This window comes from Pungitius pungitius, chromosome 16 (assembly GCF_949316345.1).
Source record: "Pungitius pungitius chromosome 16, fPunPun2.1, whole genome shotgun sequence".
NCBI lineage: Eukaryota > Metazoa > Chordata > Actinopteri > Perciformes > Gasterosteidae > Pungitius > Pungitius pungitius.
Genome location: NC_084915.1, coordinates 18,110,999 through 18,136,782, shown reverse-complemented (window position 1 = coordinate 18,136,782; position 25,784 = coordinate 18,110,999). Strand labels below are relative to the sequence as shown.

General features: G+C 47.0%; 79 non-coding genes across 79 annotated transcripts; 1 reads left to right on the top strand and 78 right to left on the bottom strand.

Moving 5' to 3' along the window:
- Positions 1–9: 9 nt before the first annotated feature.
- Positions 10–82, bottom strand: trnav-aac (transfer RNA valine (anticodon AAC)). The gene has a single exon. It is a non-coding gene; the product is annotated as a tRNA-Val (tRNA).
- Positions 83–188: 106 nt separating this feature from the next.
- Positions 189–261, bottom strand: trnav-cac (transfer RNA valine (anticodon CAC)). Its single transcript has one exon. It is a non-coding gene; the product is annotated as a tRNA-Val (tRNA).
- A 260-nt stretch (positions 262–521) lies between these two features.
- On the bottom strand, positions 522–593 carry trnad-guc (transfer RNA aspartic acid (anticodon GUC)). The gene has a single exon. It is a non-coding gene; the product is annotated as a tRNA-Asp (tRNA).
- A 382-nt stretch (positions 594–975) lies between these two features.
- Positions 976–1,048, bottom strand: trnav-aac (transfer RNA valine (anticodon AAC)). Its single transcript has one exon. It is a non-coding gene; the product is annotated as a tRNA-Val (tRNA).
- A 106-nt stretch (positions 1,049–1,154) lies between these two features.
- trnav-cac (transfer RNA valine (anticodon CAC)) lies at positions 1,155–1,227 on the bottom strand. Its single transcript has one exon. It is a non-coding gene; the product is annotated as a tRNA-Val (tRNA).
- A 260-nt stretch (positions 1,228–1,487) lies between these two features.
- trnad-guc (transfer RNA aspartic acid (anticodon GUC)) lies at positions 1,488–1,559 on the bottom strand. Its single transcript has one exon. It is a non-coding gene; the product is annotated as a tRNA-Asp (tRNA).
- Positions 1,560–1,957: 398 nt separating this feature from the next.
- On the bottom strand, positions 1,958–2,030 carry trnav-aac (transfer RNA valine (anticodon AAC)). Its single transcript has one exon. It is a non-coding gene; the product is annotated as a tRNA-Val (tRNA).
- A 106-nt stretch (positions 2,031–2,136) lies between these two features.
- Positions 2,137–2,209, bottom strand: trnav-cac (transfer RNA valine (anticodon CAC)). Its single transcript has one exon. It is a non-coding gene; the product is annotated as a tRNA-Val (tRNA).
- A 260-nt stretch (positions 2,210–2,469) lies between these two features.
- Positions 2,470–2,541, bottom strand: trnad-guc (transfer RNA aspartic acid (anticodon GUC)). The gene has a single exon. It is a non-coding gene; the product is annotated as a tRNA-Asp (tRNA).
- Positions 2,542–2,924: 383 nt separating this feature from the next.
- On the bottom strand, positions 2,925–2,997 carry trnav-aac (transfer RNA valine (anticodon AAC)). The gene has a single exon. It is a non-coding gene; the product is annotated as a tRNA-Val (tRNA).
- Positions 2,998–3,103: 106 nt separating this feature from the next.
- On the bottom strand, positions 3,104–3,176 carry trnav-cac (transfer RNA valine (anticodon CAC)). Its single transcript has one exon. It is a non-coding gene; the product is annotated as a tRNA-Val (tRNA).
- Positions 3,177–3,436: 260 nt separating this feature from the next.
- On the bottom strand, positions 3,437–3,508 carry trnad-guc (transfer RNA aspartic acid (anticodon GUC)). Its single transcript has one exon. It is a non-coding gene; the product is annotated as a tRNA-Asp (tRNA).
- A 398-nt stretch (positions 3,509–3,906) lies between these two features.
- trnav-aac (transfer RNA valine (anticodon AAC)) lies at positions 3,907–3,979 on the bottom strand. The gene has a single exon. It is a non-coding gene; the product is annotated as a tRNA-Val (tRNA).
- Positions 3,980–4,085: 106 nt separating this feature from the next.
- trnav-cac (transfer RNA valine (anticodon CAC)) lies at positions 4,086–4,158 on the bottom strand. Its single transcript has one exon. It is a non-coding gene; the product is annotated as a tRNA-Val (tRNA).
- Positions 4,159–4,418: 260 nt separating this feature from the next.
- On the bottom strand, positions 4,419–4,490 carry trnad-guc (transfer RNA aspartic acid (anticodon GUC)). Its single transcript has one exon. It is a non-coding gene; the product is annotated as a tRNA-Asp (tRNA).
- A 398-nt stretch (positions 4,491–4,888) lies between these two features.
- Positions 4,889–4,961, bottom strand: trnav-aac (transfer RNA valine (anticodon AAC)). The gene has a single exon. It is a non-coding gene; the product is annotated as a tRNA-Val (tRNA).
- Positions 4,962–5,067: 106 nt separating this feature from the next.
- Positions 5,068–5,140, bottom strand: trnav-cac (transfer RNA valine (anticodon CAC)). Its single transcript has one exon. It is a non-coding gene; the product is annotated as a tRNA-Val (tRNA).
- A 260-nt stretch (positions 5,141–5,400) lies between these two features.
- trnad-guc (transfer RNA aspartic acid (anticodon GUC)) lies at positions 5,401–5,472 on the bottom strand. Its single transcript has one exon. It is a non-coding gene; the product is annotated as a tRNA-Asp (tRNA).
- Positions 5,473–5,854: 382 nt separating this feature from the next.
- Positions 5,855–5,927, bottom strand: trnav-aac (transfer RNA valine (anticodon AAC)). Its single transcript has one exon. It is a non-coding gene; the product is annotated as a tRNA-Val (tRNA).
- A 106-nt stretch (positions 5,928–6,033) lies between these two features.
- trnav-cac (transfer RNA valine (anticodon CAC)) lies at positions 6,034–6,106 on the bottom strand. The gene has a single exon. It is a non-coding gene; the product is annotated as a tRNA-Val (tRNA).
- A 260-nt stretch (positions 6,107–6,366) lies between these two features.
- On the bottom strand, positions 6,367–6,438 carry trnad-guc (transfer RNA aspartic acid (anticodon GUC)). The gene has a single exon. It is a non-coding gene; the product is annotated as a tRNA-Asp (tRNA).
- Positions 6,439–6,821: 383 nt separating this feature from the next.
- Positions 6,822–6,894, bottom strand: trnav-aac (transfer RNA valine (anticodon AAC)). Its single transcript has one exon. It is a non-coding gene; the product is annotated as a tRNA-Val (tRNA).
- A 106-nt stretch (positions 6,895–7,000) lies between these two features.
- trnav-cac (transfer RNA valine (anticodon CAC)) lies at positions 7,001–7,073 on the bottom strand. The gene has a single exon. It is a non-coding gene; the product is annotated as a tRNA-Val (tRNA).
- A 260-nt stretch (positions 7,074–7,333) lies between these two features.
- On the bottom strand, positions 7,334–7,405 carry trnad-guc (transfer RNA aspartic acid (anticodon GUC)). The gene has a single exon. It is a non-coding gene; the product is annotated as a tRNA-Asp (tRNA).
- A 398-nt stretch (positions 7,406–7,803) lies between these two features.
- trnav-aac (transfer RNA valine (anticodon AAC)) lies at positions 7,804–7,876 on the bottom strand. The gene has a single exon. It is a non-coding gene; the product is annotated as a tRNA-Val (tRNA).
- Positions 7,877–7,982: 106 nt separating this feature from the next.
- trnav-cac (transfer RNA valine (anticodon CAC)) lies at positions 7,983–8,055 on the bottom strand. Its single transcript has one exon. It is a non-coding gene; the product is annotated as a tRNA-Val (tRNA).
- Positions 8,056–8,315: 260 nt separating this feature from the next.
- Positions 8,316–8,387, bottom strand: trnad-guc (transfer RNA aspartic acid (anticodon GUC)). Its single transcript has one exon. It is a non-coding gene; the product is annotated as a tRNA-Asp (tRNA).
- A 382-nt stretch (positions 8,388–8,769) lies between these two features.
- On the bottom strand, positions 8,770–8,842 carry trnav-aac (transfer RNA valine (anticodon AAC)). Its single transcript has one exon. It is a non-coding gene; the product is annotated as a tRNA-Val (tRNA).
- Positions 8,843–8,948: 106 nt separating this feature from the next.
- Positions 8,949–9,021, bottom strand: trnav-cac (transfer RNA valine (anticodon CAC)). The gene has a single exon. It is a non-coding gene; the product is annotated as a tRNA-Val (tRNA).
- Positions 9,022–9,281: 260 nt separating this feature from the next.
- Positions 9,282–9,353, bottom strand: trnad-guc (transfer RNA aspartic acid (anticodon GUC)). Its single transcript has one exon. It is a non-coding gene; the product is annotated as a tRNA-Asp (tRNA).
- A 383-nt stretch (positions 9,354–9,736) lies between these two features.
- On the bottom strand, positions 9,737–9,809 carry trnav-aac (transfer RNA valine (anticodon AAC)). The gene has a single exon. It is a non-coding gene; the product is annotated as a tRNA-Val (tRNA).
- Positions 9,810–9,915: 106 nt separating this feature from the next.
- Positions 9,916–9,988, bottom strand: trnav-cac (transfer RNA valine (anticodon CAC)). The gene has a single exon. It is a non-coding gene; the product is annotated as a tRNA-Val (tRNA).
- Positions 9,989–10,248: 260 nt separating this feature from the next.
- trnad-guc (transfer RNA aspartic acid (anticodon GUC)) lies at positions 10,249–10,320 on the bottom strand. Its single transcript has one exon. It is a non-coding gene; the product is annotated as a tRNA-Asp (tRNA).
- Positions 10,321–10,703: 383 nt separating this feature from the next.
- On the bottom strand, positions 10,704–10,776 carry trnav-aac (transfer RNA valine (anticodon AAC)). The gene has a single exon. It is a non-coding gene; the product is annotated as a tRNA-Val (tRNA).
- Positions 10,777–10,882: 106 nt separating this feature from the next.
- Positions 10,883–10,955, bottom strand: trnav-cac (transfer RNA valine (anticodon CAC)). The gene has a single exon. It is a non-coding gene; the product is annotated as a tRNA-Val (tRNA).
- Positions 10,956–11,215: 260 nt separating this feature from the next.
- On the bottom strand, positions 11,216–11,287 carry trnad-guc (transfer RNA aspartic acid (anticodon GUC)). The gene has a single exon. It is a non-coding gene; the product is annotated as a tRNA-Asp (tRNA).
- Positions 11,288–11,685: 398 nt separating this feature from the next.
- On the bottom strand, positions 11,686–11,758 carry trnav-aac (transfer RNA valine (anticodon AAC)). The gene has a single exon. It is a non-coding gene; the product is annotated as a tRNA-Val (tRNA).
- Positions 11,759–11,864: 106 nt separating this feature from the next.
- On the bottom strand, positions 11,865–11,937 carry trnav-cac (transfer RNA valine (anticodon CAC)). The gene has a single exon. It is a non-coding gene; the product is annotated as a tRNA-Val (tRNA).
- Positions 11,938–12,197: 260 nt separating this feature from the next.
- Positions 12,198–12,269, bottom strand: trnad-guc (transfer RNA aspartic acid (anticodon GUC)). Its single transcript has one exon. It is a non-coding gene; the product is annotated as a tRNA-Asp (tRNA).
- A 382-nt stretch (positions 12,270–12,651) lies between these two features.
- On the bottom strand, positions 12,652–12,724 carry trnav-aac (transfer RNA valine (anticodon AAC)). The gene has a single exon. It is a non-coding gene; the product is annotated as a tRNA-Val (tRNA).
- Positions 12,725–12,830: 106 nt separating this feature from the next.
- trnav-cac (transfer RNA valine (anticodon CAC)) lies at positions 12,831–12,903 on the bottom strand. Its single transcript has one exon. It is a non-coding gene; the product is annotated as a tRNA-Val (tRNA).
- Positions 12,904–13,163: 260 nt separating this feature from the next.
- On the bottom strand, positions 13,164–13,235 carry trnad-guc (transfer RNA aspartic acid (anticodon GUC)). Its single transcript has one exon. It is a non-coding gene; the product is annotated as a tRNA-Asp (tRNA).
- Positions 13,236–13,618: 383 nt separating this feature from the next.
- Positions 13,619–13,691, bottom strand: trnav-aac (transfer RNA valine (anticodon AAC)). Its single transcript has one exon. It is a non-coding gene; the product is annotated as a tRNA-Val (tRNA).
- A 106-nt stretch (positions 13,692–13,797) lies between these two features.
- On the bottom strand, positions 13,798–13,870 carry trnav-cac (transfer RNA valine (anticodon CAC)). Its single transcript has one exon. It is a non-coding gene; the product is annotated as a tRNA-Val (tRNA).
- Positions 13,871–14,130: 260 nt separating this feature from the next.
- Positions 14,131–14,202, bottom strand: trnad-guc (transfer RNA aspartic acid (anticodon GUC)). Its single transcript has one exon. It is a non-coding gene; the product is annotated as a tRNA-Asp (tRNA).
- Positions 14,203–14,600: 398 nt separating this feature from the next.
- Positions 14,601–14,673, bottom strand: trnav-aac (transfer RNA valine (anticodon AAC)). Its single transcript has one exon. It is a non-coding gene; the product is annotated as a tRNA-Val (tRNA).
- A 106-nt stretch (positions 14,674–14,779) lies between these two features.
- On the bottom strand, positions 14,780–14,852 carry trnav-cac (transfer RNA valine (anticodon CAC)). The gene has a single exon. It is a non-coding gene; the product is annotated as a tRNA-Val (tRNA).
- A 260-nt stretch (positions 14,853–15,112) lies between these two features.
- trnad-guc (transfer RNA aspartic acid (anticodon GUC)) lies at positions 15,113–15,184 on the bottom strand. Its single transcript has one exon. It is a non-coding gene; the product is annotated as a tRNA-Asp (tRNA).
- A 382-nt stretch (positions 15,185–15,566) lies between these two features.
- trnav-aac (transfer RNA valine (anticodon AAC)) lies at positions 15,567–15,639 on the bottom strand. Its single transcript has one exon. It is a non-coding gene; the product is annotated as a tRNA-Val (tRNA).
- Positions 15,640–15,745: 106 nt separating this feature from the next.
- On the bottom strand, positions 15,746–15,818 carry trnav-cac (transfer RNA valine (anticodon CAC)). The gene has a single exon. It is a non-coding gene; the product is annotated as a tRNA-Val (tRNA).
- A 260-nt stretch (positions 15,819–16,078) lies between these two features.
- On the bottom strand, positions 16,079–16,150 carry trnad-guc (transfer RNA aspartic acid (anticodon GUC)). The gene has a single exon. It is a non-coding gene; the product is annotated as a tRNA-Asp (tRNA).
- Positions 16,151–16,533: 383 nt separating this feature from the next.
- On the bottom strand, positions 16,534–16,606 carry trnav-aac (transfer RNA valine (anticodon AAC)). Its single transcript has one exon. It is a non-coding gene; the product is annotated as a tRNA-Val (tRNA).
- A 106-nt stretch (positions 16,607–16,712) lies between these two features.
- On the bottom strand, positions 16,713–16,785 carry trnav-cac (transfer RNA valine (anticodon CAC)). The gene has a single exon. It is a non-coding gene; the product is annotated as a tRNA-Val (tRNA).
- Positions 16,786–17,045: 260 nt separating this feature from the next.
- On the bottom strand, positions 17,046–17,117 carry trnad-guc (transfer RNA aspartic acid (anticodon GUC)). The gene has a single exon. It is a non-coding gene; the product is annotated as a tRNA-Asp (tRNA).
- A 383-nt stretch (positions 17,118–17,500) lies between these two features.
- On the bottom strand, positions 17,501–17,573 carry trnav-aac (transfer RNA valine (anticodon AAC)). The gene has a single exon. It is a non-coding gene; the product is annotated as a tRNA-Val (tRNA).
- A 106-nt stretch (positions 17,574–17,679) lies between these two features.
- trnav-cac (transfer RNA valine (anticodon CAC)) lies at positions 17,680–17,752 on the bottom strand. The gene has a single exon. It is a non-coding gene; the product is annotated as a tRNA-Val (tRNA).
- A 260-nt stretch (positions 17,753–18,012) lies between these two features.
- trnad-guc (transfer RNA aspartic acid (anticodon GUC)) lies at positions 18,013–18,084 on the bottom strand. The gene has a single exon. It is a non-coding gene; the product is annotated as a tRNA-Asp (tRNA).
- Positions 18,085–18,482: 398 nt separating this feature from the next.
- Positions 18,483–18,555, bottom strand: trnav-aac (transfer RNA valine (anticodon AAC)). The gene has a single exon. It is a non-coding gene; the product is annotated as a tRNA-Val (tRNA).
- Positions 18,556–18,661: 106 nt separating this feature from the next.
- trnav-cac (transfer RNA valine (anticodon CAC)) lies at positions 18,662–18,734 on the bottom strand. Its single transcript has one exon. It is a non-coding gene; the product is annotated as a tRNA-Val (tRNA).
- A 260-nt stretch (positions 18,735–18,994) lies between these two features.
- Positions 18,995–19,066, bottom strand: trnad-guc (transfer RNA aspartic acid (anticodon GUC)). The gene has a single exon. It is a non-coding gene; the product is annotated as a tRNA-Asp (tRNA).
- A 382-nt stretch (positions 19,067–19,448) lies between these two features.
- Positions 19,449–19,521, bottom strand: trnav-aac (transfer RNA valine (anticodon AAC)). The gene has a single exon. It is a non-coding gene; the product is annotated as a tRNA-Val (tRNA).
- A 106-nt stretch (positions 19,522–19,627) lies between these two features.
- Positions 19,628–19,700, bottom strand: trnav-cac (transfer RNA valine (anticodon CAC)). Its single transcript has one exon. It is a non-coding gene; the product is annotated as a tRNA-Val (tRNA).
- Positions 19,701–19,960: 260 nt separating this feature from the next.
- On the bottom strand, positions 19,961–20,032 carry trnad-guc (transfer RNA aspartic acid (anticodon GUC)). Its single transcript has one exon. It is a non-coding gene; the product is annotated as a tRNA-Asp (tRNA).
- Positions 20,033–20,415: 383 nt separating this feature from the next.
- trnav-aac (transfer RNA valine (anticodon AAC)) lies at positions 20,416–20,488 on the bottom strand. The gene has a single exon. It is a non-coding gene; the product is annotated as a tRNA-Val (tRNA).
- A 106-nt stretch (positions 20,489–20,594) lies between these two features.
- On the bottom strand, positions 20,595–20,667 carry trnav-cac (transfer RNA valine (anticodon CAC)). The gene has a single exon. It is a non-coding gene; the product is annotated as a tRNA-Val (tRNA).
- Positions 20,668–20,927: 260 nt separating this feature from the next.
- On the bottom strand, positions 20,928–20,999 carry trnad-guc (transfer RNA aspartic acid (anticodon GUC)). The gene has a single exon. It is a non-coding gene; the product is annotated as a tRNA-Asp (tRNA).
- Positions 21,000–21,381: 382 nt separating this feature from the next.
- trnav-aac (transfer RNA valine (anticodon AAC)) lies at positions 21,382–21,454 on the bottom strand. The gene has a single exon. It is a non-coding gene; the product is annotated as a tRNA-Val (tRNA).
- Positions 21,455–21,560: 106 nt separating this feature from the next.
- trnav-cac (transfer RNA valine (anticodon CAC)) lies at positions 21,561–21,633 on the bottom strand. The gene has a single exon. It is a non-coding gene; the product is annotated as a tRNA-Val (tRNA).
- A 260-nt stretch (positions 21,634–21,893) lies between these two features.
- trnad-guc (transfer RNA aspartic acid (anticodon GUC)) lies at positions 21,894–21,965 on the bottom strand. Its single transcript has one exon. It is a non-coding gene; the product is annotated as a tRNA-Asp (tRNA).
- Positions 21,966–22,348: 383 nt separating this feature from the next.
- On the bottom strand, positions 22,349–22,421 carry trnav-aac (transfer RNA valine (anticodon AAC)). Its single transcript has one exon. It is a non-coding gene; the product is annotated as a tRNA-Val (tRNA).
- A 106-nt stretch (positions 22,422–22,527) lies between these two features.
- Positions 22,528–22,600, bottom strand: trnav-cac (transfer RNA valine (anticodon CAC)). Its single transcript has one exon. It is a non-coding gene; the product is annotated as a tRNA-Val (tRNA).
- A 260-nt stretch (positions 22,601–22,860) lies between these two features.
- trnad-guc (transfer RNA aspartic acid (anticodon GUC)) lies at positions 22,861–22,932 on the bottom strand. Its single transcript has one exon. It is a non-coding gene; the product is annotated as a tRNA-Asp (tRNA).
- Positions 22,933–23,315: 383 nt separating this feature from the next.
- trnav-aac (transfer RNA valine (anticodon AAC)) lies at positions 23,316–23,388 on the bottom strand. The gene has a single exon. It is a non-coding gene; the product is annotated as a tRNA-Val (tRNA).
- A 106-nt stretch (positions 23,389–23,494) lies between these two features.
- trnav-cac (transfer RNA valine (anticodon CAC)) lies at positions 23,495–23,567 on the bottom strand. Its single transcript has one exon. It is a non-coding gene; the product is annotated as a tRNA-Val (tRNA).
- A 260-nt stretch (positions 23,568–23,827) lies between these two features.
- Positions 23,828–23,899, bottom strand: trnad-guc (transfer RNA aspartic acid (anticodon GUC)). The gene has a single exon. It is a non-coding gene; the product is annotated as a tRNA-Asp (tRNA).
- A 398-nt stretch (positions 23,900–24,297) lies between these two features.
- trnav-aac (transfer RNA valine (anticodon AAC)) lies at positions 24,298–24,370 on the bottom strand. Its single transcript has one exon. It is a non-coding gene; the product is annotated as a tRNA-Val (tRNA).
- A 106-nt stretch (positions 24,371–24,476) lies between these two features.
- Positions 24,477–24,549, bottom strand: trnav-cac (transfer RNA valine (anticodon CAC)). Its single transcript has one exon. It is a non-coding gene; the product is annotated as a tRNA-Val (tRNA).
- Positions 24,550–24,809: 260 nt separating this feature from the next.
- Positions 24,810–24,881, bottom strand: trnad-guc (transfer RNA aspartic acid (anticodon GUC)). The gene has a single exon. It is a non-coding gene; the product is annotated as a tRNA-Asp (tRNA).
- A 343-nt stretch (positions 24,882–25,224) lies between these two features.
- trnav-aac (transfer RNA valine (anticodon AAC)) lies at positions 25,225–25,297 on the top strand. Its single transcript has one exon. It is a non-coding gene; the product is annotated as a tRNA-Val (tRNA).
- Positions 25,298–25,784: the final 487 nt, after the last annotated feature.

Here is a 25,784-nt window from a genome sequence, read left to right as displayed (position 1 = left end):
CAAACTGCCTGTTTCCGCCCGGTCTCGAACCGGGGACCTTTCGCGTGTTAGGCGAACGTGATAACCACTACACTACGGAAACCACACGTGACGATGCATGCCGGCGACCCAGCGTGTAGCCAGATCGTTTTCACAACTCTGTTTGAATATTTTTACGTCCAGAATCAAAGAAAGAAACGTCAAACAATTGTTTCCGCCCGGTCTCGAACCGGGGACCTTTCGCGTGTGAGGCGAACGTGATAACCACTACACTACGGAAACCACTTGGAGAGGTGGACCCCAGTCACGAGAGGAATAGCGCGTACCGCCACCTGCTCACACACATGGCAGCTAAAGTTGCCGACTGTCAGCCTTCCGTCAAACCGTCGTCTAAACAGAGGACAGCTAACTTTAGCCTCCGTAGAGACGAATGCCAACAAGGCGTACCTTTTGTCAAACAAAAACAAAAAGTGCAAAAACAGCTCACGTGTACACTCTGTTGTAAAGCAAATATTTATTTACAAAAAAAAAAAAAAAGTTTTCTCCCCGTCGGGGAATCGAACCCCGGTCTTCCGCGTGACAGGCGGAGATACTGTCCACTATACTAACGAGGAACCTGGTGCACAGGGGACCAATTATCAGCGTAATGCTAACGCGCGGCTGTTGGCCTCCGTAAAGACGAACGTTAACAAGGCGTATTTTTTGTCATACAAAAACAGCTCACGTGTACACTCCGTTGTAAAGCAAATATTTATTTACGGGGGAAAAAAACGAGGAACATCAGCATAATGCTAACGCACGGCTGCCTTGTGGTAGCATGTTCATTTCTCCCTCTGTCTTAGAGACATCACATTGGATACAATTATTAGTATGATCTTCCTGGCTCAGTACCAAAGCAGCAAAGCCTGTAATGGCACATATTGCTGAGATATGATCCAATTGAGCAGCCGGTATTTGATGTGACTGTGTGTTGCTTGAAACGAAAAGCAAACTGCCTGTTTCCGCCCGGTCTCGAACCGGGGACCTTTCGCGTGTTAGGCGAACGTGATAACCACTACACTACGGAAACCACACGTGACGATGCATGCCGGCGACCCAGCGTGTAGCCAGATCGTTTTCACAACTCTGTTTGAATATTTTTACGTCCAGAATCAAAGAAAGAAACGTCAAACAATTGTTTCCGCCCGGTCTCGAACCGGGGACCTTTCGCGTGTGAGGCGAACGTGATAACCACTACACTACGGAAACCACTTGGAGAGGTGGACCCCAGTCACGAGAGGAATAGCGCGTACCGCCACCTGCTCACACACATGGCAGCTAAAGTTGCCGACTGTCAGCCTTCCGTCAAACCGTCGTCTAAACAGAGGACAGCTAACTTTAGCCTCCGTAGAGACGAATGCCAACAAGGCGTACCTTTTGTCAAACAAAAACAAAAAGTGCAAAAACAGCTCACGTGTACACTCTGTTGTAAAGCAAATATTTATTTACAAAAAAAAAAAAAAAGTTTTCTCCCCGTCGGGGAATCGAACCCCGGTCTTCCGCGTGACAGGCGGAGATACTGTCCACTATACTAACGAGGAACCTGGTGCAGCAGGGGACCAATTATCAGCGTAATGCTAACGCGCGGCTGTTGGCCTCCGTAAAGACGAACGTTAACAAGGCGTATTTTTTGTCATACAAAAACAACAAGTACAAAAACAGCTCACGTGTACACTCCGTTGTAAAGCAAATATTTATTTACGGGGGAAAAAAACGAGGAACATCAGCATAATGCTAACGCACGGCTGCCTTGTGGTAGCATGTTCATTTCTCCCTCTGTCTTAGAGACATCACATTGGATACAATTATTAGTATGATCTTCCTGGCTCAGTACCAAAGCAGCAAAGCCTGTAATGGCACATATTGCTGAGATATGATCCAATTGAGCGGCCGGTATTTGATGTGACTGTGTGTTGCTTGAAACGAAAAGCAAACTGCCTGTTTCCGCCCGGTCTCGAACCGGGGACCTTTCGCGTGTTAGGCGAACGTGATAACCACTACACTACGGAAACCACACGTGACGATGCATGCCGGCGACCCAGCGTGTAGCCAGATCGTTTTCACAACTCTGTTTGAATATTTTTACGTCCAGAATCAAAGAAAGAAACGTCAAACAATTGTTTCCGCCCGGTCTCGAACCGGGGACCTTTCGCGTGTGAGGCGAACGTGATAACCACTACACTACGGAAACCACTTGGAGAGGTGGACCCCAGTCACGAGAGGAATAGCGCGTACCGCCACCTGCTCACACACATGGCAGCTAAAGTTGCCGACTGTCAGCCTTCCGTCAAACCGTCGTCTAAACAGAGGACAGCTAACTTTAGCCTCCGTAGAGACGAATGCCAACAAGGCGTACCTTTTGTCAAACAAAAACAAAAAGTGCAAAAACAGCTCACGTGTACACTCTGTTGTAAAGCAAATATTTATTTACAAAAAAAAAAAAAAAGTTTTCTCCCCGTCGGGGAATCGAACCCCGGTCTTCCGCGTGACAGGCGGAGATACTGTCCACTATACTAACGAGGAACCTGGTGCAGCAGGGGACCAATTATCAGCGTAATGCTAACGCGCGGCTGTTGGCCTCCGTAAAGACGAACGTTAACAAGGCGTATTTTTTGTCATACAAAAACAGCTCACGTGTACACTCCGTTGTAAAGCAAATATTTATTTACGGGGGAAAAAAACGAGGAACATCAGCATAATGCTAACGCACGGCTGCCTTGTGGTAGCATGTTCATTTCTCCCTCTGTCTTAGAGACATCACATTGGATACAATTATTAGTATGATCTTCCTGGCTCAGTACCAAAGCAGCAAAGCCTGTAATGGCACATATTGCTGAGATATGATCCAATTGAGCGGCCGGTATTTGATGTGACTGTGTGTTGCTTGAAACGAAAAGCAAACTGCCTGTTTCCGCCCGGTCTCGAACCGGGGACCTTTCGCGTGTTAGGCGAACGTGATAACCACTACACTACGGAAACCACACGTGACGATGCATGCCGGCGACCCAGCGTGTAGCCAGATCGTTTTCACAACTCTGTTTGAATATTTTTACGTCCAGAATCAAAGAAAGAAACGTCAAACAATTGTTTCCGCCCGGTCTCGAACCGGGGACCTTTCGCGTGTGAGGCGAACGTGATAACCACTACACTACGGAAACCACTTGGAGAGGTGGACCCCAGTCACGAGAGGAATAGCGCGTACCGCCACCTGCTCACACACATGGCAGCTAAAGTTGCCGACTGTCAGCCTTCCGTCAAACCGTCGTCTAAACAGAGGACAGCTAACTTTAGCCTCCGTAGAGACGAATGCCAACAAGGCGTACCTTTTGTCAAACAAAAACAAAAAGTGCAAAAACAGCTCACGTGTACACTCTGTTGTAAAGCAAATATTTATTTACAAAAAAAAAAAAAAAGTTTTCTCCCCGTCGGGGAATCGAACCCCGGTCTTCCGCGTGACAGGCGGAGATACTGTCCACTATACTAACGAGGAACCTGGTGCAGCAGGGGACCAATTATCAGCGTAATGCTAACGCGCGGCTGTTGGCCTCCGTAAAGACGAACGTTAACAAGGCGTATTTTTTGTCATACAAAAACAACAAGTACAAAAACAGCTCACGTGTACACTCCGTTGTAAAGCAAATATTTATTTACGGGGGAAAAAAACGAGGAACATCAGCATAATGCTAACGCACGGCTGCCTTGTGGTAGCATGTTCATTTCTCCCTCTGTCTTAGAGACATCACATTGGATACAATTATTAGTATGATCTTCCTGGCTCAGTACCAAAGCAGCAAAGCCTGTAATGGCACATATTGCTGAGATATGATCCAATTGAGCGGCCGGTATTTGATTTGACTGTGTGTTGCTTGAAACGAAAAGCAAACTGCCTGTTTCCGCCCGGTCTCGAACCGGGGACCTTTCGCGTGTTAGGCGAACGTGATAACCACTACACTACGGAAACCACACGTGACGATGCATGCCGGCGACCCAGCGTGTAGCCAGATCGTTTTCACAACTCTGTTTGAATATTTTTACGTCCAGAATCAAAGAAAGAAACGTCAAACAATTGTTTCCGCCCGGTCTCGAACCGGGGACCTTTCGCGTGTGAGGCGAACGTGATAACCACTACACTACGGAAACCACTTGGAGAGGTGGACCCCAGTCACGAGAGGAATAGCGCGTACCGCCACCTGCTCACACACATGGCAGCTAAAGTTGCCGACTGTCAGCCTTCCGTCAAACCGTCGTCTAAACAGAGGACAGCTAACTTTAGCCTCCGTAGAGACGAATGCCAACAAGGCGTACCTTTTGTCAAACAAAAACAAAAAGTGCAAAAACAGCTCACGTGTACACTCTGTTGTAAAGCAAATATTTATTTACAAAAAAAAAAAAAAAGTTTTCTCCCCGTCGGGGAATCGAACCCCGGTCTTCCGCGTGACAGGCGGAGATACTGTCCACTATACTAACGAGGAACCTGGTGCAGCAGGGGACCAATTATCAGCGTAATGCTAACGCGCGGCTGTTGGCCTCCGTAAAGACGAACGTTAACAAGGCGTATTTTTTGTCATACAAAAACAACAAGTACAAAAACAGCTCACGTGTACACTCCGTTGTAAAGCAAATATTTATTTACGGGGGAAAAAAACGAGGAACATCAGCATAATGCTAACGCACGGCTGCCTTGTGGTAGCATGTTCATTTCTCCCTCTGTCTTAGAGACATCACATTGGATACAATTATTAGTATGATCTTCCTGGCTCAGTACCAAAGCAGCAAAGCCTGTAATGGCACATATTGCTGAGATATGATCCAATTGAGCGGCCGGTATTTGATTTGACTGTGTGTTGCTTGAAACGAAAAGCAAACTGCCTGTTTCCGCCCGGTCTCGAACCGGGGACCTTTCGCGTGTTAGGCGAACGTGATAACCACTACACTACGGAAACCACACGTGACGATGCATGCCGGCGACCCAGCGTGTAGCCAGATCGTTTTCACAACTCTGTTTGAATATTTTTACGTCCAGAATCAAAGAAAGAAACGTCAAACAATTGTTTCCGCCCGGTCTCGAACCGGGGACCTTTCGCGTGTGAGGCGAACGTGATAACCACTACACTACGGAAACCACTTGGAGAGGTGGACCCCAGTCACGAGAGGAATAGCGCGTACCGCCACCTGCTCACACACATGGCAGCTAAAGTTGCCGACTGTCAGCCTTCCGTCAAACCGTCGTCTAAACAGAGGACAGCTAACTTTAGCCTCCGTAGAGACGAATGCCAACAAGGCGTACCTTTTGTCAAACAAAAACAAAAAGTGCAAAAACAGCTCACGTGTACACTCTGTTGTAAAGCAAATATTTATTTACAAAAAAAAAAAAAAAGTTTTCTCCCCGTCGGGGAATCGAACCCCGGTCTTCCGCGTGACAGGCGGAGATACTGTCCACTATACTAACGAGGAACCTGGTGCACAGGGGACCAATTATCAGCGTAATGCTAACGCGCGGCTGTTGGCCTCCGTAAAGACGAACGTTAACAAGGCGTATTTTTTGTCATACAAAAACAGCTCACGTGTACACTCCGTTGTAAAGCAAATATTTATTTACGGGGGAAAAAAACGAGGAACATCAGCATAATGCTAACGCACGGCTGCCTTGTGGTAGCATGTTCATTTCTCCCTCTGTCTTAGAGACATCACATTGGATACAATTATTAGTATGATCTTCCTGGCTCAGTACCAAAGCAGCAAAGCCTGTAATGGCACATATTGCTGAGATATGATCCAATTGAGCAGCCGGTATTTGATGTGACTGTGTGTTGCTTGAAACGAAAAGCAAACTGCCTGTTTCCGCCCGGTCTCGAACCGGGGACCTTTCGCGTGTTAGGCGAACGTGATAACCACTACACTACGGAAACCACACGTGACGATGCATGCCGGCGACCCAGCGTGTAGCCAGATCGTTTTCACAACTCTGTTTGAATATTTTTACGTCCAGAATCAAAGAAAGAAACGTCAAACAATTGTTTCCGCCCGGTCTCGAACCGGGGACCTTTCGCGTGTGAGGCGAACGTGATAACCACTACACTACGGAAACCACTTGGAGAGGTGGACCCCAGTCACGAGAGGAATAGCGCGTACCGCCACCTGCTCACACACATGGCAGCTAAAGTTGCCGACTGTCAGCCTTCCGTCAAACCGTCGTCTAAACAGAGGACAGCTAACTTTAGCCTCCGTAGAGACGAATGCCAACAAGGCGTACCTTTTGTCAAACAAAAACAAAAAGTGCAAAAACAGCTCACGTGTACACTCTGTTGTAAAGCAAATATTTATTTACAAAAAAAAAAAAAAAGTTTTCTCCCCGTCGGGGAATCGAACCCCGGTCTTCCGCGTGACAGGCGGAGATACTGTCCACTATACTAACGAGGAACCTGGTGCAGCAGGGGACCAATTATCAGCGTAATGCTAACGCGCGGCTGTTGGCCTCCGTAAAGACGAACGTTAACAAGGCGTATTTTTTGTCATACAAAAACAGCTCACGTGTACACTCCGTTGTAAAGCAAATATTTATTTACGGGGGAAAAAAACGAGGAACATCAGCATAATGCTAACGCACGGCTGCCTTGTGGTAGCATGTTCATTTCTCCCTCTGTCTTAGAGACATCACATTGGATACAATTATTAGTATGATCTTCCTGGCTCAGTACCAAAGCAGCAAAGCCTGTAATGGCACATATTGCTGAGATATGATCCAATTGAGCGGCCGGTATTTGATTTGACTGTGTGTTGCTTGAAACGAAAAGCAAACTGCCTGTTTCCGCCCGGTCTCGAACCGGGGACCTTTCGCGTGTTAGGCGAACGTGATAACCACTACACTACGGAAACCACACGTGACGATGCATGCCGGCGACCCAGCGTGTAGCCAGATCGTTTTCACAACTCTGTTTGAATATTTTTACGTCCAGAATCAAAGAAAGAAACGTCAAACAATTGTTTCCGCCCGGTCTCGAACCGGGGACCTTTCGCGTGTGAGGCGAACGTGATAACCACTACACTACGGAAACCACTTGGAGAGGTGGACCCCAGTCACGAGAGGAATAGCGCGTACCGCCACCTGCTCACACACATGGCAGCTAAAGTTGCCGACTGTCAGCCTTCCGTCAAACCGTCGTCTAAACAGAGGACAGCTAACTTTAGCCTCCGTAGAGACGAATGCCAACAAGGCGTACCTTTTGTCAAACAAAAACAAAAAGTGCAAAAACAGCTCACGTGTACACTCTGTTGTAAAGCAAATATTTATTTACAAAAAAAAAAAAAAAGTTTTCTCCCCGTCGGGGAATCGAACCCCGGTCTTCCGCGTGACAGGCGGAGATACTGTCCACTATACTAACGAGGAACCTGGTGCAGCAGGGGACCAATTATCAGCGTAATGCTAACGCGCGGCTGTTGGCCTCCGTAAAGACGAACGTTAACAAGGCGTATTTTTTGTCATACAAAAACAACAAGTACAAAAACAGCTCACGTGTACACTCCGTTGTAAAGCAAATATTTATTTACGGGGGAAAAAAACGAGGAACATCAGCATAATGCTAACGCACGGCTGCCTTGTGGTAGCATGTTCATTTCTCCCTCTGTCTTAGAGACATCACATTGGATACAATTATTAGTATGATCTTCCTGGCTCAGTACCAAAGCAGCAAAGCCTGTAATGGCACATATTGCTGAGATATGATCCAATTGAGCGGCCGGTATTTGATTTGACTGTGTGTTGCTTGAAACGAAAAGCAAACTGCCTGTTTCCGCCCGGTCTCGAACCGGGGACCTTTCGCGTGTTAGGCGAACGTGATAACCACTACACTACGGAAACCACACGTGACGATGCATGCCGGCGACCCAGCGTGTAGCCAGATCGTTTTCACAACTCTGTTTGAATATTTTTACGTCCAGAATCAAAGAAAGAAACGTCAAACAATTGTTTCCGCCCGGTCTCGAACCGGGGACCTTTCGCGTGTGAGGCGAACGTGATAACCACTACACTACGGAAACCACTTGGAGAGGTGGACCCCAGTCACGAGAGGAATAGCGCGTACCGCCACCTGCTCACACACATGGCAGCTAAAGTTGCCGACTGTCAGCCTTCCGTCAAACCGTCGTCTAAACAGAGGACAGCTAACTTTAGCCTCCGTAGAGACGAATGCCAACAAGGCGTACCTTTTGTCAAACAAAAACAAAAAGTGCAAAAACAGCTCACGTGTACACTCTGTTGTAAAGCAAATATTTATTTACAAAAAAAAAAAAAAAGTTTTCTCCCCGTCGGGGAATCGAACCCCGGTCTTCCGCGTGACAGGCGGAGATACTGTCCACTATACTAACGAGGAACCTGGTGCACAGGGGACCAATTATCAGCGTAATGCTAACGCGCGGCTGTTGGCCTCCGTAAAGACGAACGTTAACAAGGCGTATTTTTTGTCATACAAAAACAGCTCACGTGTACACTCCGTTGTAAAGCAAATATTTATTTACGGGGGAAAAAAACGAGGAACATCAGCATAATGCTAACGCACGGCTGCCTTGTGGTAGCATGTTCATTTCTCCCTCTGTCTTAGAGACATCACATTGGATACAATTATTAGTATGATCTTCCTGGCTCAGTACCAAAGCAGCAAAGCCTGTAATGGCACATATTGCTGAGATATGATCCAATTGAGCAGCCGGTATTTGATGTGACTGTGTGTTGCTTGAAACGAAAAGCAAACTGCCTGTTTCCGCCCGGTCTCGAACCGGGGACCTTTCGCGTGTTAGGCGAACGTGATAACCACTACACTACGGAAACCACACGTGACGATGCATGCCGGCGACCCAGCGTGTAGCCAGATCGTTTTCACAACTCTGTTTGAATATTTTTACGTCCAGAATCAAAGAAAGAAACGTCAAACAATTGTTTCCGCCCGGTCTCGAACCGGGGACCTTTCGCGTGTGAGGCGAACGTGATAACCACTACACTACGGAAACCACTTGGAGAGGTGGACCCCAGTCACGAGAGGAATAGCGCGTACCGCCACCTGCTCACACACATGGCAGCTAAAGTTGCCGACTGTCAGCCTTCCGTCAAACCGTCGTCTAAACAGAGGACAGCTAACTTTAGCCTCCGTAGAGACGAATGCCAACAAGGCGTACCTTTTGTCAAACAAAAACAAAAAGTGCAAAAACAGCTCACGTGTACACTCTGTTGTAAAGCAAATATTTATTTACAAAAAAAAAAAAAAAGTTTTCTCCCCGTCGGGGAATCGAACCCCGGTCTTCCGCGTGACAGGCGGAGATACTGTCCACTATACTAACGAGGAACCTGGTGCAGCAGGGGACCAATTATCAGCGTAATGCTAACGCGCGGCTGTTGGCCTCCGTAAAGACGAACGTTAACAAGGCGTATTTTTTGTCATACAAAAACAGCTCACGTGTACACTCCGTTGTAAAGCAAATATTTATTTACGGGGGAAAAAAACGAGGAACATCAGCATAATGCTAACGCACGGCTGCCTTGTGGTAGCATGTTCATTTCTCCCTCTGTCTTAGAGACATCACATTGGATACAATTATTAGTATGATCTTCCTGGCTCAGTACCAAAGCAGCAAAGCCTGTAATGGCACATATTGCTGAGATATGATCCAATTGAGCAGCCGGTATTTGATGTGACTGTGTGTTGCTTGAAACGAAAAGCAAACTGCCTGTTTCCGCCCGGTCTCGAACCGGGGACCTTTCGCGTGTTAGGCGAACGTGATAACCACTACACTACGGAAACCACACGTGACGATGCATGCCGGCGACCCAGCGTGTAGCCAGATCGTTTTCACAACTCTGTTTGAATATTTTTACGTCCAGAATCAAAGAAAGAAACGTCAAACAATTGTTTCCGCCCGGTCTCGAACCGGGGACCTTTCGCGTGTGAGGCGAACGTGATAACCACTACACTACGGAAACCACTTGGAGAGGTGGACCCCAGTCACGAGAGGAATAGCGCGTACCGCCACCTGCTCACACACATGGCAGCTAAAGTTGCCGACTGTCAGCCTTCCGTCAAACCGTCGTCTAAACAGAGGACAGCTAACTTTAGCCTCCGTAGAGACGAATGCCAACAAGGCGTACCTTTTGTCAAACAAAAACAAAAAGTGCAAAAACAGCTCACGTGTACACTCTGTTGTAAAGCAAATATTTATTTACAAAAAAAAAAAAAAAGTTTTCTCCCCGTCGGGGAATCGAACCCCGGTCTTCCGCGTGACAGGCGGAGATACTGTCCACTATACTAACGAGGAACCTGGTGCAGCAGGGGACCAATTATCAGCGTAATGCTAACGCGCGGCTGTTGGCCTCCGTAAAGACGAACGTTAACAAGGCGTATTTTTTGTCATACAAAAACAGCTCACGTGTACACTCCGTTGTAAAGCAAATATTTATTTACGGGGGAAAAAAACGAGGAACATCAGCATAATGCTAACGCACGGCTGCCTTGTGGTAGCATGTTCATTTCTCCCTCTGTCTTAGAGACATCACATTGGATACAATTATTAGTATGATCTTCCTGGCTCAGTACCAAAGCAGCAAAGCCTGTAATGGCACATATTGCTGAGATATGATCCAATTGAGCGGCCGGTATTTGATGTGACTGTGTGTTGCTTGAAACGAAAAGCAAACTGCCTGTTTCCGCCCGGTCTCGAACCGGGGACCTTTCGCGTGTTAGGCGAACGTGATAACCACTACACTACGGAAACCACACGTGACGATGCATGCCGGCGACCCAGCGTGTAGCCAGATCGTTTTCACAACTCTGTTTGAATATTTTTACGTCCAGAATCAAAGAAAGAAACGTCAAACAATTGTTTCCGCCCGGTCTCGAACCGGGGACCTTTCGCGTGTGAGGCGAACGTGATAACCACTACACTACGGAAACCACTTGGAGAGGTGGACCCCAGTCACGAGAGGAATAGCGCGTACCGCCACCTGCTCACACACATGGCAGCTAAAGTTGCCGACTGTCAGCCTTCCGTCAAACCGTCGTCTAAACAGAGGACAGCTAACTTTAGCCTCCGTAGAGACGAATGCCAACAAGGCGTACCTTTTGTCAAACAAAAACAAAAAGTGCAAAAACAGCTCACGTGTACACTCTGTTGTAAAGCAAATATTTATTTACAAAAAAAAAAAAAAAGTTTTCTCCCCGTCGGGGAATCGAACCCCGGTCTTCCGCGTGACAGGCGGAGATACTGTCCACTATACTAACGAGGAACCTGGTGCAGCAGGGGACCAATTATCAGCGTAATGCTAACGCGCGGCTGTTGGCCTCCGTAAAGACGAACGTTAACAAGGCGTATTTTTTGTCATACAAAAACAACAAGTACAAAAACAGCTCACGTGTACACTCCGTTGTAAAGCAAATATTTATTTACGGGGGAAAAAAACGAGGAACATCAGCATAATGCTAACGCACGGCTGCCTTGTGGTAGCATGTTCATTTCTCCCTCTGTCTTAGAGACATCACATTGGATACAATTATTAGTATGATCTTCCTGGCTCAGTACCAAAGCAGCAAAGCCTGTAATGGCACATATTGCTGAGATATGATCCAATTGAGCGGCCGGTATTTGATTTGACTGTGTGTTGCTTGAAACGAAAAGCAAACTGCCTGTTTCCGCCCGGTCTCGAACCGGGGACCTTTCGCGTGTTAGGCGAACGTGATAACCACTACACTACGGAAACCACACGTGACGATGCATGCCGGCGACCCAGCGTGTAGCCAGATCGTTTTCACAACTCTGTTTGAATATTTTTACGTCCAGAATCAAAGAAAGAAACGTCAAACAATTGTTTCCGCCCGGTCTCGAACCGGGGACCTTTCGCGTGTGAGGCGAACGTGATAACCACTACACTACGGAAACCACTTGGAGAGGTGGACCCCAGTCACGAGAGGAATAGCGCGTACCGCCACCTGCTCACACACATGGCAGCTAAAGTTGCCGACTGTCAGCCTTCCGTCAAACCGTCGTCTAAACAGAGGACAGCTAACTTTAGCCTCCGTAGAGACGAATGCCAACAAGGCGTACCTTTTGTCAAACAAAAACAAAAAGTGCAAAAACAGCTCACGTGTACACTCTGTTGTAAAGCAAATATTTATTTACAAAAAAAAAAAAAAAGTTTTCTCCCCGTCGGGGAATCGAACCCCGGTCTTCCGCGTGACAGGCGGAGATACTGTCCACTATACTAACGAGGAACCTGGTGCACAGGGGACCAATTATCAGCGTAATGCTAACGCGCGGCTGTTGGCCTCCGTAAAGACGAACGTTAACAAGGCGTATTTTTTGTCATACAAAAACAGCTCACGTGTACACTCCGTTGTAAAGCAAATATTTATTTACGGGGGAAAAAAACGAGGAACATCAGCATAATGCTAACGCACGGCTGCCTTGTGGTAGCATGTTCATTTCTCCCTCTGTCTTAGAGACATCACATTGGATACAATTATTAGTATGATCTTCCTGGCTCAGTACCAAAGCAGCAAAGCCTGTAATGGCACATATTGCTGAGATATGATCCAATTGAGCAGCCGGTATTTGATGTGACTGTGTGTTGCTTGAAACGAAAAGCAAACTGCCTGTTTCCGCCCGGTCTCGAACCGGGGACCTTTCGCGTGTTAGGCGAACGTGATAACCACTACACTACGGAAACCACACGTGACGATGCATGCCGGCGACCCAGCGTGTAGCCAGATCGTTTTCACAACTCTGTTTGAATATTTTTACGTCCAGAATCAAAGAAAGAAACGTCAAACAATTGTTTCCGCCCGGTCTCGAACCGGGGACCTTTCGCGTGTGAGGCGAACGTGATAACCACTACACTACGGAAACCACTTGGAGAGGTGGACCCCAGTCACGAGAGGAATAGCGCGTACCGCCACCTGCTCACACACATGGCAGCTAAAGTTGCCGACTGTCAGCCTTCCGTCAAACCGTCGTCTAAACAGAGGACAGCTAACTTTAGCCTCCGTAGAGACGAATGCCAACAAGGCGTACCTTTTGTCAAACAAAAACAAAAAGTGCAAAAACAGCTCACGTGTACACTCTGTTGTAAAGCAAATATTTATTTACAAAAAAAAAAAAAAAGTTTTCTCCCCGTCGGGGAATCGAACCCCGGTCTTCCGCGTGACAGGCGGAGATACTGTCCACTATACTAACGAGGAACCTGGTGCAGCAGGGGACCAATTATCAGCGTAATGCTAACGCGCGGCTGTTGGCCTCCGTAAAGACGAACGTTAACAAGGCGTATTTTTTGTCATACAAAAACAGCTCACGTGTACACTCCGTTGTAAAGCAAATATTTATTTACGGGGGAAAAAAACGAGGAACATCAGCATAATGCTAACGCACGGCTGCCTTGTGGTAGCATGTTCATTTCTCCCTCTGTCTTAGAGACATCACATTGGATACAATTATTAGTATGATCTTCCTGGCTCAGTACCAAAGCAGCAAAGCCTGTAATGGCACATATTGCTGAGATATGATCCAATTGAGCGGCCGGTATTTGATTTGACTGTGTGTTGCTTGAAACGAAAAGCAAACTGCCTGTTTCCGCCCGGTCTCGAACCGGGGACCTTTCGCGTGTTAGGCGAACGTGATAACCACTACACTACGGAAACCACACGTGACGATGCATGCCGGCGACCCAGCGTGTAGCCAGATCGTTTTCACAACTCTGTTTGAATATTTTTACGTCCAGAATCAAAGAAAGAAACGTCAAACAATTGTTTCCGCCCGGTCTCGAACCGGGGACCTTTCGCGTGTGAGGCGAACGTGATAACCACTACACTACGGAAACCACTTGGAGAGGTGGACCCCAGTCACGAGAGGAATAGCGCGTACCGCCACCTGCTCACACACATGGCAGCTAAAGTTGCCGACTGTCAGCCTTCCGTCAAACCGTCGTCTAAACAGAGGACAGCTAACTTTAGCCTCCGTAGAGACGAATGCCAACAAGGCGTACCTTTTGTCAAACAAAAACAAAAAGTGCAAAAACAGCTCACGTGTACACTCTGTTGTAAAGCAAATATTTATTTACAAAAAAAAAAAAAAAGTTTTCTCCCCGTCGGGGAATCGAACCCCGGTCTTCCGCGTGACAGGCGGAGATACTGTCCACTATACTAACGAGGAACCTGGTGCAGCAGGGGACCAATTATCAGCGTAATGCTAACGCGCGGCTGTTGGCCTCCGTAAAGACGAACGTTAACAAGGCGTATTTTTTGTCATACAAAAACAACAAGTACAAAAACAGCTCACGTGTACACTCCGTTGTAAAGCAAATATTTATTTACGGGGGAAAAAAACGAGGAACATCAGCATAATGCTAACGCACGGCTGCCTTGTGGTAGCATGTTCATTTCTCCCTCTGTCTTAGAGACATCACATTGGATACAATTATTAGTATGATCTTCCTGGCTCAGTACCAAAGCAGCAAAGCCTGTAATGGCACATATTGCTGAGATATGATCCAATTGAGCGGCCGGTATTTGATTTGACTGTGTGTTGCTTGAAACGAAAAGCAAACTGCCTGTTTCCGCCCGGTCTCGAACCGGGGACCTTTCGCGTGTTAGGCGAACGTGATAACCACTACACTACGGAAACCACACGTGACGATGCATGCCGGCGACCCAGCGTGTAGCCAGATCGTTTTCACAACTCTGTTTGAATATTTTTACGTCCAGAATCAAAGAAAGAAACGTCAAACAATTGTTTCCGCCCGGTCTCGAACCGGGGACCTTTCGCGTGTGAGGCGAACGTGATAACCACTACACTACGGAAACCACTTGGAGAGGTGGACCCCAGTCACGAGAGGAATAGCGCGTACCGCCACCTGCTCACACACATGGCAGCTAAAGTTGCCGACTGTCAGCCTTCCGTCAAACCGTCGTCTAAACAGAGGACAGCTAACTTTAGCCTCCGTAGAGACGAATGCCAACAAGGCGTACCTTTTGTCAAACAAAAACAAAAAGTGCAAAAACAGCTCACGTGTACACTCTGTTGTAAAGCAAATATTTATTTACAAAAAAAAAAAAAAAGTTTTCTCCCCGTCGGGGAATCGAACCCCGGTCTTCCGCGTGACAGGCGGAGATACTGTCCACTATACTAACGAGGAACCTGGTGCACAGGGGACCAATTATCAGCGTAATGCTAACGCGCGGCTGTTGGCCTCCGTAAAGACGAACGTTAACAAGGCGTATTTTTTGTCATACAAAAACAGCTCACGTGTACACTCCGTTGTAAAGCAAATATTTATTTACGGGGGAAAAAAACGAGGAACATCAGCATAATGCTAACGCACGGCTGCCTTGTGGTAGCATGTTCATTTCTCCCTCTGTCTTAGAGACATCACATTGGATACAATTATTAGTATGATCTTCCTGGCTCAGTACCAAAGCAGCAAAGCCTGTAATGGCACATATTGCTGAGATATGATCCAATTGAGCAGCCGGTATTTGATGTGACTGTGTGTTGCTTGAAACGAAAAGCAAACTGCCTGTTTCCGCCCGGTCTCGAACCGGGGACCTTTCGCGTGTTAGGCGAACGTGATAACCACTACACTACGGAAACCACACGTGACGATGCATGCCGGCGACCCAGCGTGTAGCCAGATCGTTTTCACAACTCTGTTTGAATATTTTTACGTCCAGAATCAAAGAAAGAAACGTCAAACAATTGTTTCCGCCCGGTCTCGAACCGGGGACCTTTCGCGTGTGAGGCGAACGTGATAACCACTACACTACGGAAACCACTTGGAGAGGTGGACCCCAGTCACGAGAGGAATAGCGCGTACCGCCACCTGCTCACACACATGGCAGCTAAAGTTGCCGACTGTCAGCCTTCCGTCAAACCGTCGTCTAAACAGAGGACAGCTAACTTTAGCCTCCGTAGAGACGAATGCCAACAAGGCGTACCTTTTGTCAAACAAAAACAAAAAGTGCAAAAACAGCTCACGTGTACACTCTGTTGTAAAGCAAATATTTATTTACAAAAAAAAAAAAAAAGTTTTCTCCCCGTCGGGGAATCGAACCCCGGTCTTCCGCGTGACAGGCGGAGATACTGTCCACTATACTAACGAGGAACCTGGTGCAGCAGGGGACCAATTATCAGCGTAATGCTAACGCGCGGCTGTTGGCCTCCGTAAAGACGAACGTTAACAAGGCGTATTTTTTGTCATACAAAAACAGCTCACGTGTACACTCCGTTGTAAAGCAAATATTTATTTACGGGGGAAAAAAACGAGGAACATCAGCATAATGCTAACGCACGGCTGCCTTGTGGTAGCATGTTCATTTCTCCCTCTGTCTTAGAGACATCACATTGGATACAATTATTAGTATGATCTTCCTGGCTCAGTACCAAAGCAGCAAAGCCTGTAATGGCACATATTGCTGAGATATGATCCAATTGAGCAGCCGGTATTTGATGTGACTGTGTGTTGCTTGAAACGAAAAGCAAACTGCCTGTTTCCGCCCGGTCTCGAACCGGGGACCTTTCGCGTGTTAGGCGAACGTGATAACCACTACACTACGGAAACCACACGTGACGATGCATGCCGGCGACCCAGCGTGTAGCCAGATCGTTTTCACAACTCTGTTTGAATATTTTTACGTCCAGAATCAAAGAAAGAAACGTCAAACAATTGTTTCCGCCCGGTCTCGAACCGGGGACCTTTCGCGTGTGAGGCGAACGTGATAACCACTACACTACGGAAACCACTTGGAGAGGTGGACCCCAGTCACGAGAGGAATAGCGCGTACCGCCACCTGCTCACACACATGGCAGCTAAAGTTGCCGACTGTCAGCCTTCCGTCAAACCGTCGTCTAAACAGAGGACAGCTAACTTTAGCCTCCGTAGAGACGAATGCCAACAAGGCGTACCTTTTGTCAAACAAAAACAAAAAGTGCAAAAACAGCTCACGTGTACACTCTGTTGTAAAGCAAATATTTATTTACAAAAAAAAAAAAAAAGTTTTCTCCCCGTCGGGGAATCGAACCCCGGTCTTCCGCGTGACAGGCGGAGATACTGTCCACTATACTAACGAGGAACCTGGTGCAGCAGGGGACCAATTATCAGCGTAATGCTAACGCGCGGCTGTTGGCCTCCGTAAAGACGAACGTTAACAAGGCGTATTTTTTGTCATACAAAAACAGCTCACGTGTACACTCCGTTGTAAAGCAAATATTTATTTACGGGGGAAAAAAACGAGGAACATCAGCATAATGCTAACGCACGGCTGCCTTGTGGTAGCATGTTCATTTCTCCCTCTGTCTTAGAGACATCACATTGGATACAATTATTAGTATGATCTTCCTGGCTCAGTACCAAAGCAGCAAAGCCTGTAATGGCACATATTGCTGAGATATGATCCAATTGAGCGGCCGGTATTTGATGTGACTGTGTGTTGCTTGAAACGAAAAGCAAACTGCCTGTTTCCGCCCGGTCTCGAACCGGGGACCTTTCGCGTGTTAGGCGAACGTGATAACCACTACACTACGGAAACCACACGTGACGATGCATGCCGGCGACCCAGCGTGTAGCCAGATCGTTTTCACAACTCTGTTTGAATATTTTTACGTCCAGAATCAAAGAAAGAAACGTCAAACAATTGTTTCCGCCCGGTCTCGAACCGGGGACCTTTCGCGTGTGAGGCGAACGTGATAACCACTACACTACGGAAACCACTTGGAGAGGTGGACCCCAGTCACGAGAGGAATAGCGCGTACCGCCACCTGCTCACACACATGGCAGCTAAAGTTGCCGACTGTCAGCCTTCCGTCAAACCGTCGTCTAAACAGAGGACAGCTAACTTTAGCCTCCGTAGAGACGAATGCCAACAAGGCGTACCTTTTGTCAAACAAAAACAAAAAGTGCAAAAACAGCTCACGTGTACACTCTGTTGTAAAGCAAATATTTATTTACAAAAAAAAAAAAAAAGTTTTCTCCCCGTCGGGGAATCGAACCCCGGTCTTCCGCGTGACAGGCGGAGATACTGTCCACTATACTAACGAGGAACCTGGTGCAGCAGGGGACCAATTATCAGCGTAATGCTAACGCGCGGCTGTTGGCCTCCGTAAAGACGAACGTTAACAAGGCGTATTTTTTGTCATACAAAAACAACAAGTACAAAAACAGCTCACGTGTACACTCCGTTGTAAAGCAAATATTTATTTACGGGGGAAAAAAACGAGGAACATCAGCATAATGCTAACGCACGGCTGCCTTGTGGTAGCATGTTCATTTCTCCCTCTGTCTTAGAGACATCACATTGGATACAATTATTAGTATGATCTTCCTGGCTCAGTACCAAAGCAGCAAAGCCTGTAATGGCACATATTGCTGAGATATGATCCAATTGAGCGGCCGGTATTTGATTTGACTGTGTGTTGCTTGAAACGAAAAGCAAACTGCCTGTTTCCGCCCGGTCTCGAACCGGGGACCTTTCGCGTGTTAGGCGAACGTGATAACCACTACACTACGGAAACCACACGTGACGATGCATGCCGGCGACCCAGCGTGTAGCCAGATCGTTTTCACAACTCTGTTTGAATATTTTTACGTCCAGAATCAAAGAAAGAAACGTCAAACAATTGTTTCCGCCCGGTCTCGAACCGGGGACCTTTCGCGTGTGAGGCGAACGTGATAACCACTACACTACGGAAACCACTTGGAGAGGTGGACCCCAGTCACGAGAGGAATAGCGCGTACCGCCACCTGCTCACACACATGGCAGCTAAAGTTGCCGACTGTCAGCCTTCCGTCAAACCGTCGTCTAAACAGAGGACAGCTAACTTTAGCCTCCGTAGAGACGAATGCCAACAAGGCGTACCTTTTGTCAAACAAAAACAAAAAGTGCAAAAACAGCTCACGTGTACACTCTGTTGTAAAGCAAATATTTATTTACAAAAAAAAAAAAAAAGTTTTCTCCCCGTCGGGGAATCGAACCCCGGTCTTCCGCGTGACAGGCGGAGATACTGTCCACTATACTAACGAGGAACCTGGTGCACAGGGGACCAATTATCAGCGTAATGCTAACGCGCGGCTGTTGGCCTCCGTAAAGACGAACGTTAACAAGGCGTATTTTTTGTCATACAAAAACAGCTCACGTGTACACTCCGTTGTAAAGCAAATATTTATTTACGGGGGAAAAAAACGAGGAACATCAGCATAATGCTAACGCACGGCTGCCTTGTGGTAGCATGTTCATTTCTCCCTCTGTCTTAGAGACATCACATTGGATACAATTATTAGTATGATCTTCCTGGCTCAGTACCAAAGCAGCAAAGCCTGTAATGGCACATATTGCTGAGATATGATCCAATTGAGCAGCCGGTATTTGATGTGACTGTGTGTTGCTTGAAACGAAAAGCAAACTGCCTGTTTCCGCCCGGTCTCGAACCGGGGACCTTTCGCGTGTTAGGCGAACGTGATAACCACTACACTACGGAAACCACACGTGACGATGCATGCCGGCGACCCAGCGTGTAGCCAGATCGTTTTCACAACTCTGTTTGAATATTTTTACGTCCAGAATCAAAGAAAGAAACGTCAAACAATTGTTTCCGCCCGGTCTCGAACCGGGGACCTTTCGCGTGTGAGGCGAACGTGATAACCACTACACTACGGAAACCACTTGGAGAGGTGGACCCCAGTCACGAGAGGAATAGCGCGTACCGCCACCTGCTCACACACATGGCAGCTAAAGTTGCCGACTGTCAGCCTTCCGTCAAACCGTCGTCTAAACAGAGGACAGCTAACTTTAGCCTCCGTAGAGACGAATGCCAACAAGGCGTACCTTTTGTCAAACAAAAACAAAAAGTGCAAAAACAGCTCACGTGTACACTCTGTTGTAAAGCAAATATTTATTTACAAAAAAAAAAAAAAAGTTTTCTCCCCGTCGGGGAATCGAACCCCGGTCTTCCGCGTGACAGGCGGAGATACTGTCCACTATACTAACGAGGAACCTGGTGCAGCAGGGGACCAATTATCAGCGTAATGCTAACGCGCGGCTGTTGGCCTCCGTAAAGACGAACGTTAACAAGGCGTATTTTTTGTCATACAAAAACAGCTCACGTGTACACTCCGTTGTAAAGCAAATATTTATTTACGGGGGAAAAAAACGAGGAACATCAGCATAATGCTAACGCACGGCTGCCTTGTGGTAGCATGTTCATTTCTCCCTCTGTCTTAGAGACATCACATTGGATACAATTATTAGTATGATCTTCCTGGCTCAGTACCAAAGCAGCAAAGCCTGTAATGGCACATATTGCTGAGATATGATCCAATTGAGCGGCCGGTATTTGATGTGACTGTGTGTTGCTTGAAACGAAAAGCAAACTGCCTGTTTCCGCCCGGTCTCGAACCGGGGACCTTTCGCGTGTTAGGCGAACGTGATAACCACTACACTACGGAAACCACACGTGACGATGCATGCCGGCGACCCAGCGTGTAGCCAGATCGTTTTCACAACTCTGTTTGAATATTTTTACGTCCAGAATCAAAGAAAGAAACGTCAAACAATTGTTTCCGCCCGGTCTCGAACCGGGGACCTTTCGCGTGTGAGGCGAACGTGATAACCACTACACTACGGAAACCACTTGGAGAGGTGGACCCCAGTCACGAGAGGAATAGCGCGTACCGCCACCTGCTCACACACATGGCAGCTAAAGTTGCCGACTGTCAGCCTTCCGTCAAACCGTCGTCTAAACAGAGGACAGCTAACTTTAGCCTCCGTAGAGACGAATGCCAACAAGGCGTACCTTTTGTCAAACAAAAACAAAAAGTGCAAAAACAGCTCACGTGTACACTCTGTTGTAAAGCAAATATTTATTTACAAAAAAAAAAAAAAAGTTTTCTCCCCGTCGGGGAATCGAACCCCGGTCTTCCGCGTGACAGGCGGAGATACTGTCCACTATACTAACGAGGAACCTGGTGCACAGGGGACCAATTATCAGCGTAATGCTAACGCGCGGCTGTTGGCCTCCGTAAAGACGAACGTTAACAAGGCGTATTTTTTGTCATACAAAAACAGCTCACGTGTACACTCCGTTGTAAAGCAAATATTTATTTACGGGGGAAAAAAACGAGGAACATCAGCATAATGCTAACGCACGGCTGCCTTGTGGTAGCATGTTCATTTCTCCCTCTGTCTTAGAGACATCACATTGGATACAATTATTAGTATGATCTTCCTGGCTCAGTACCAAAGCAGCAAAGCCTGTAATGGCACATATTGCTGAGATATGATCCAATTGAGCAGCCGGTATTTGATGTGACTGTGTGTTGCTTGAAACGAAAAGCAAACTGCCTGTTTCCGCCCGGTCTCGAACCGGGGACCTTTCGCGTGTTAGGCGAACGTGATAACCACTACACTACGGAAACCACACGTGACGATGCATGCCGGCGACCCAGCGTGTAGCCAGATCGTTTTCACAACTCTGTTTGAATATTTTTACGTCCAGAATCAAAGAAAGAAACGTCAAACAATTGTTTCCGCCCGGTCTCGAACCGGGGACCTTTCGCGTGTGAGGCGAACGTGATAACCACTACACTACGGAAACCACTTGGAGAGGTGGACCCCAGTCACGAGAGGAATAGCGCGTACCGCCACCTGCTCACACACATGGCAGCTAAAGTTGCCGACTGTCAGCCTTCCGTCAAACCGTCGTCTAAACAGAGGACAGCTAACTTTAGCCTCCGTAGAGACGAATGCCAACAAGGCGTACCTTTTGTCAAACAAAAACAAAAAGTGCAAAAACAGCTCACGTGTACACTCTGTTGTAAAGCAAATATTTATTTACAAAAAAAAAAAAAAAGTTTTCTCCCCGTCGGGGAATCGAACCCCGGTCTTCCGCGTGACAGGCGGAGATACTGTCCACTATACTAACGAGGAACCTGGTGCAGCAGGGGACCAATTATCAGCGTAATGCTAACGCGCGGCTGTTGGCCTCCGTAAAGACGAACGTTAACAAGGCGTATTTTTTGTCATACAAAAACAGCTCACGTGTACACTCCGTTGTAAAGCAAATATTTATTTACGGGGGAAAAAAACGAGGAACATCAGCATAATGCTAACGCACGGCTGCCTTGTGGTAGCATGTTCATTTCTCCCTCTGTCTTAGAGACATCACATTGGATACAATTATTAGTATGATCTTCCTGGCTCAGTACCAAAGCAGCAAAGCCTGTAATGGCACATATTGCTGAGATATGATCCAATTGAGCGGCCGGTATTTGATGTGACTGTGTGTTGCTTGAAACGAAAAGCAAACTGCCTGTTTCCGCCCGGTCTCGAACCGGGGACCTTTCGCGTGTTAGGCGAACGTGATAACCACTACACTACGGAAACCACACGTGACGATGCATGCCGGCGACCCAGCGTGTAGCCAGATCGTTTTCACAACTCTGTTTGAATATTTTTACGTCCAGAATCAAAGAAAGAAACGTCAAACAATTGTTTCCGCCCGGTCTCGAACCGGGGACCTTTCGCGTGTGAGGCGAACGTGATAACCACTACACTACGGAAACCACTTGGAGAGGTGGACCCCAGTCACGAGAGGAATAGCGCGTACCGCCACCTGCTCACACACATGGCAGCTAAAGTTGCCGACTGTCAGCCTTCCGTCAAACCGTCGTCTAAACAGAGGACAGCTAACTTTAGCCTCCGTAGAGACGAATGCCAACAAGGCGTACCTTTTGTCAAACAAAAACAAAAAGTGCAAAAACAGCTCACGTGTACACTCTGTTGTAAAGCAAATATTTATTTACAAAAAAAAAAAAAAAGTTTTCTCCCCGTCGGGGAATCGAACCCCGGTCTTCCGCGTGACAGGCGGAGATACTGTCCACTATACTAACGAGGAACCTGGTGCAGCAGGGGACCAATTATCAGCGTAATGCTAACGCGCGGCTGTTGGCCTCCGTAAAGACGAACGTTAACAAGGCGTATTTTTTGTCATACAAAAACAGCTCACGTGTACACTCCGTTGTAAAGCAAATATTTATTTACGGGGGAAAAAAACGAGGAACATCAGCATAATGCTAACGCACGGCTGCCTTGTGGTAGCATGTTCATTTCTCCCTCTGTCTTAGAGACATCACATTGGATACAATTATTAGTATGATCTTCCTGGCTCAGTACCAAAGCAGCAAAGCCTGTAATGGCACATATTGCTGAGATATGATCCAATTGAGCGGCCGGTATTTGATGTGACTGTGTGTTGCTTGAAACGAAAAGCAAACTGCCTGTTTCCGCCCGGTCTCGAACCGGGGACCTTTCGCGTGTTAGGCGAACGTGATAACCACTACACTACGGAAACCACACGTGACGATGCATGCCGGCGACCCAGCGTGTAGCCAGATCGTTTTCACAACTCTGTTTGAATATTTTTACGTCCAGAATCAAAGAAAGAAACGTCAAACAAATGTTTCCGCCCGGTCTCGAACCGGGGACCTTTCGCGTGTGAGGCGAACGTGATAACCACTACACTACGGAAACCACTTGGAGAGGTGGACCCCAGTCACGAGAGGAATAGCGCGTACCGCCACCTGCTCACACACATGGCAGCTAAAGTTGCCGACTGTCAGCCTTCCGTCAAACCGTCGTCTAAACAGAGGACAGCTAACTTTAGCCTCCGTAGAGACGAATGCCAACAAGGCGTACCTTTTGTCAAACAAAAACAAAAAGTGCAAAAACAGCTCACGTGTACACTCTGTTGTAAAGCAAATATTTATTTACAAAAAAAAAAAAAAAGTTTTCTCCCCGTCGGGGAATCGAACCCCGGTCTTCCGCGTGACAGGCGGAGATACTGTCCACTATACTAACGAGGAACCTGGTGCAGCAGGGGACCAATTATCAGCGTAATGCTAACGCGCGGCTGTTGGCCTCCGTAAAGACGAACGTTAACAAGGCGTATTTTTTGTCATACAAAAACAACAAGTACAAAAACAGCTCACGTGTACACTCCGTTGTAAAGCAAATATTTATTTACGGGGGAAAAAAACGAGGAACATCAGCATAATGCTAACGCACGGCTGCCTTGTGGTAGCATGTTCATTTCTCCCTCTGTCTTAGAGACATCACATTGGATACAATTATTAGTATGATCTTCCTGGCTCAGTACCAAAGCAGCAAAGCCTGTAATGGCACATATTGCTGAGATATGATCCAATTGAGCGGCCGGTATTTGATGTGACTGTGTGTTGCTTGAAACGAAAAGCAAACTGCCTGTTTCCGCCCGGTCTCGAACCGGGGACCTTTCGCGTGTTAGGCGAACGTGATAACCACTACACTACGGAAACCACACGTGACGATGCATGCCGGCGACCCAGCGTGTAGCCAGATCGTTTTCACAACTCTGTTTGAATATTTTTACGTCCAGAATCAAAGAAAGAAACGTCAAACAATTGTTTCCGCCCGGTCTCGAACCGGGGACCTTTCGCGTGTGAGGCGAACGTGATAACCACTACACTACGGAAACCACTTGGAGAGGTGGACCCCAGTCACGAGAGGAATAGCGCGTACCGCCACCTGCTCACACACATGGCAGCTAAAGTTGCCGACTGTCAGCCTTCCGTCAAACCGTCGTCTAAACAGAGGACAGCTAACTTTAGCCTCCGTAGAGACGAATGCCAACAAGGCGTACCTTTTGTCAAACAAAAACAAAAAGTGCAAAAACAGCTCACGTGTACACTCTGTTGTAAAGCAAATATTTATTTACAAAAAAAAAAAAAAAGTTTTCTCCCCGTCGGGGAATCGAACCCCGGTCTTCCGCGTGACAGGCGGAGATACTGTCCACTATACTAACGAGGAACCTGGTGCAGCAGGGGACCAATTATCAGCGTAATGCTAACGCGCGGCTGTTAGCCTCCGTAAAGACGAACGTTAACAAGGCGTATTTTTTGTCAAACAAAAACAAAAAGTGCAAAAACAGCTCTAAACAAAAATAAAGTTTTCTCCCGAAAGGTCCCCGGTTTAAGACCGGGCGGAAACAATTGTTTGACGTTTCTTTCTTTGAATCCGGACGTAAAACATTTAAACAGAGTTTTGAAAACGATCTCCGCCCAATTGGAGTCGTTTTTCGACACGATCTGCGCCCGTGCGGCAAACAAAGCTAACGTAAATCACATGCCCTTCTAACGTACTGTCCCGTGTGGTTTCCGTAGTGTAGTGGTTATCACGTTCGCCTAACACGCGAAAGGTCCCCGGTTCGAGACCGGGCGGAAACAAATTGTTTCATTTTCCTTTCAAGCAACACAGTTTACATTGGATCACATATCACCGATTTTTTGCCGTTACAGGCTTTGCTGCTTTGCTACGGAGGCAGGAAGATCATACTAATTGTCATATCTCTAAACAGTGTGTAAGCAGGTGACTGGATGTTCCTTTTGTCCCTGGATGCTCTAGAAGTGGTTTCCGTAGCGTAGTGCTGGTCAGTGTCTCTGCCTGTTGGCACGTGGCCCCATTTGACTTTGCAGGAACATCAACTTTGCATGTTTTTGAAAGAAAGAATACTGCATCTAAAGAGTTCATTTTTTTTTAGTGTCACTTCACCTTAATAACTATACTAAAATCATCTGCATTTCAGCTTTATTTAATGTAGTCTTTTTCATTATACAAGTATCATCACGCATGATTAAAAGATCACAATGGCTTTGTTATGTCTGTGTTAAAGAATTTTCCATATCCTATTATATTAAAATATTTCATATATAG